We start from the raw sequence: 4,210 nt of genomic DNA, 5'->3' as shown, positions 1-4,210 counted from the left end.
GCTACATTATAACCTAATTTAATTCATTCAACAACTATATGAATATGAATTTTGAATAGTTGAATATTACTATCAACTAGTACTTCATCTTATAGTATGAATAACGTTACAATTTACCTCTTCATTTATTAAATTGCTTACTTTACTATGTGAGATTGATTTTTCCATGATAAATGTATTTTTTTTCTGGGTTGTACCCTAATGCATAATTGAATAATATGTTTAATTAAAAAATTGCATGGTCCAATAAAATAATCGCTTATAACTCTTAATCTCTTCTACTAAAATTAGAACTTATTGCTTTTCGAAGAAAAAGATATGGGATAAAGGAACGATAAAATATAAGGAAGAAATGAAGAAGAAAAATGTTTCAAGAAGCAACATTTTATTACAAAAATAATGACTTATATATAGAAGAAAAGGAATATCTTTATTAAACGAATAATTAAACTATTACTTTTTCTGAACAGTTGCCAAAACACAATTTATACTCCCTCCAATAAGTGTCATGTTTTATTTTTCTTATCTCATAATTAATGTCCTATTTTAAAATTATGTAATTATTGTATGTAGTAGCATTTATTATGACAACTAATATAATTACAGATAAATTTTCTATTCTATTATAGTATAATTTCAACTATTCATTCATATTATGCGGCGGCAATAAATAAATAATAGAAACAGCAAGATCTTGGTATTATCAGATTAGATAAGTAGGAATCTTGCCTGTTTATCAACCTTTCGAAAAACTTCGAAGTATCATCATTTTATTGGTCACACATCATTAAATTTTTATAATATCAAAAGACAAAAGTAACCTCAACTGCTAAAGGTAAGATGAGATTTAAAATTCTGTTCAAATTTGATTCGAGTAGAATCTAAACATATTCCTTGAAAATGGCAAGAAAAAAAAAGGCATAAATATGTGCCCCAATAATTTGTCAATATGTCTCAGTCTCCACCACCTATCCTTAAATCAGATTACTCCAATTAACAATGCCACCCAAAATATTTAATTAGTGATCATAGATTTCAACCAACCATTTGTCTTCTGCTAGACAAAAGGTTGTTTTGGTGTTGGCCAATCTTGAAATATCCAAGATAACATTCTTCAGTCTTCATATCAAAGGAATTGGATAATTTGGGCATGAATTCTCATAACTTGACATCTCCAAGATATGAATAATAATTTGAAGATCCTGAATCTAAAGATGAAGCTCAAAATTTCATAGAGAGATGGTGGTTTTCCTATGTTATTGTACATGATAAAAATTTGAAATATTTTATGAAAGTCCCTCTCTGTATCTGCAAAAACTCTATTATGCTTCCTTCTTCTATACATGGCTCTCTCTCTTCCAGCTGCGGCTCTCTGATTTGTTGTCGTCGTCTTCCTCTTCTACGCTGTCGCCCCCGGTCACCGAGGTGGCCCTCGACGACAGGTGGAGGGGGCCTTGCGGCGAGCTCGATTGCGAATTACTCGGCTTCGACGACTCGCCGCATTGCTCTTGCGACGCCCATAGCACGGCGGCGGATGCGTTCGTCGCCGGAGGAACTCTCCGCGTGTGAAGCCGGTATTTCTGAAATGTGAATTCGATGAGAAATTTGAACATTGAATGATGAAATGGAAGTGATCATGAGAGAATCGCACCTGCAAATGACTCTTCACTTCGTCGTTGGTGAGGCCGTCGACTTGCATCAGCTCTCTGATCTGTTTAGGAGTTGCAGCTGCGATTCACACACAAAATTCAAGTCAGATCTATGATCAATTGAAGCAAACTAATCCAAATTATTAAGAAAAATGTCGTATTTTTTGGAATTCATCAAACCTTGAGCGCCTCCGAGCTGTTGCAGGGCGCTAACAAAGCGGCGATGGAGCTCCGGCGACCAGCACCGCCGCTGCTTCCTGCCGTTTAGCTGCGAATCAGCCTTCAAACTCGTTTGGCTGTTGGCTCCGCACGATGATCCGGACCTGCTAGAGCTCGATTTGGAGCTGAAATTGTTGCGAAAAATCTCCTCAGTGGAACTCTTAATCTCAGGGTGCGAAGCGAGAGCGACGGCGCTGCCGGAAATTCATCCCTCCCCTCTTTCCCCACCGCCATCGCCAGAAAATTACTGCAGCCTTTAAAAGGGGAGAACGCCTTCCCCGCCGTCCTGCTGCTTTTACCGCCCCGGAAGAGCTCCTCCATCGCCGCCCGATCAACCGATTCCTCCTTCCTCTGTTCATCAACAAATCCGTAAATCAACAATCTCAATCCGATTTCATTTTTACTAATTTTTAAAAACAACTTCAGTTACCTTTTTATTACTATCGGCGTTCCATAACTGCACAGAGCTCATCCAATTCATTTTCTCTCTCCTATCTACAATGTCCGTTTCCTTCACTTCTTCACCGGCTTTCTCATCATCGGAGCTACTTTTCTTCAGCGGTATGAACTCCTCCAAAATCGGTTCACAATTCGAGCTCTGGCACCGCATTATCTCCTCCTTCATCCTCGCAATCGCTGCAATTAATCACATCATCAGATTACAAAAACAAATAAGAAGCTTAAAACCCTATCCTCGAGAAATTAAGTTTCGTGAAATAGGGGAAAATTACGCACCGTCATTGAGGAGGAACATGCACAGAGGCAGCTCGCGTTTGAAGGCATCGATCTTCTTCATCTCATCCTGCAGCCGATTCACGTAATCATCGAGCTTGGAAATCTTCTCGGATACGTTATCCAGCCTCGACACTTCAGCGAGAAATTCGGTGGTGGATTTCGGAGTCCAAGCTTTCGACGGCGGACTGCAATCTAAGGTGAGCCCCTGCGCGATCAACGATCCCATTTTGGTCACAGATCTTGATATCTGTGAGCGATGGGGGCTATATATAAAGGAAGAAGGAATGAGGAGTTTAGAGAGAGAAAGTGGAGCGAGAAGATTCTGTTGAACAACGCCGAGTTTTGACAGAGGGGAGGCTAATATGCTATTGTGAATGGATAACTATTTGAATAAATTGGAAATTAAAAAAAAAAAGTCTTTTTCAATTCGTCGCATAATATTTTAACGTTTCGCTTGCTTCCCATTTCATCTCTCTTTCTCCATTAATTTGAAGTGAGAGAATCTGTGTGGGGGAATACACTGGACCTGCTGCCTGCACATTTAAATTATTCTACAAACAAAGTTGGATCAATACTATAGGTCCGGTACACGAAATTGAAATTTGATTAATATTAAAATTCGAATTGAATTAGCAGAAATTAAAAAATAAAGTATTTTCTTCCCTGTCAATATTAGTCGGATTCGGCCAAAATGCGGATTCGATACACATGTGGTTAAACAAAAAAAAAAGTCTTATTTTATTGTTTTTTATCCATCAATAAAATCTCATTTATTTTTTATCATTTTTGGTAATGGATCTCACCTCGCATTCCACTAACTTAATCACATTCATGTTTTATTACTCCATTCATTCCAAGTTACTTGAGTCATATTTCATTTTTTGTTGTCCCAAGTTACTTGAGTCATTTTCCATTTTTGGGCTAAAAACAAAACATATAATCTCATCTACTTTATTCTTTATTTTACTTTAGTCTCTCTTCTTTATCTTACTTTATTCTCTCATCTACTTTATTTAGCTCACTAAACACAACCTTTTTAAATCTTGTGACGAAAAGAAATGCCTCAAGTAACGTAGGACGAAGGGAGTATAAAATTAATACATAAAGTATGACTCACCTTTCATTAATCTTTTTTTCACTCACTTTCTACTATATTTCTTAAAATTCATGTCATATTAAATGTGTACTTGTAATCATAGACAGAGGGAGTAATTGATATGAAATTGAAATTTAAAAAAATATATGCGCACACACAATATATAACTCACACATACAATACACACATTGCACATATTCACTTAAGACACACTAATACTCATTATGTGCGCACACAAAAAAATATACACTATACACACATAATACACACTAAACACTCACAACACACATTATTGTGTGTAGTGTGTAGTGTATTGCATTTTATGGATGTATGTGGGTTGTGTGTGTTATAGATGTATATTGAATTTGAATGTATCTAATTTTATACAATAATTATTTGGAATTTTAAAATAAGCTCCAATTGTTAAATTGAGAGACAATTCCAAATCTAAATATTTTTGTGATACTAAATATTGAATTTAGAATTAGCGGCTCCAATTTCAATTTCGCAG

At 36.2% G+C, this 4,210-nt stretch overlaps 1 pseudogene; it reads right to left on the bottom strand.

The window, feature by feature from the left end:
- Positions 1-1,096: 1,096 nt before the first annotated feature.
- Positions 1,097-2,965, bottom strand: LOC121791262 (annotated as a pseudogene).
- Positions 2,966-4,210: the final 1,245 nt, after the last annotated feature.

Source organism: Salvia splendens, unplaced genomic scaffold (genome assembly GCF_004379255.2).
Source record: "Salvia splendens isolate huo1 unplaced genomic scaffold, SspV2 ctg758, whole genome shotgun sequence".
Taxonomy (NCBI): domain Eukaryota; kingdom Viridiplantae; phylum Streptophyta; class Magnoliopsida; order Lamiales; family Lamiaceae; genus Salvia; species Salvia splendens.
The sequence above is the reverse complement of the archived record's forward strand: the minus strand, read 5'-3'. Positions and strand labels throughout refer to the sequence as shown.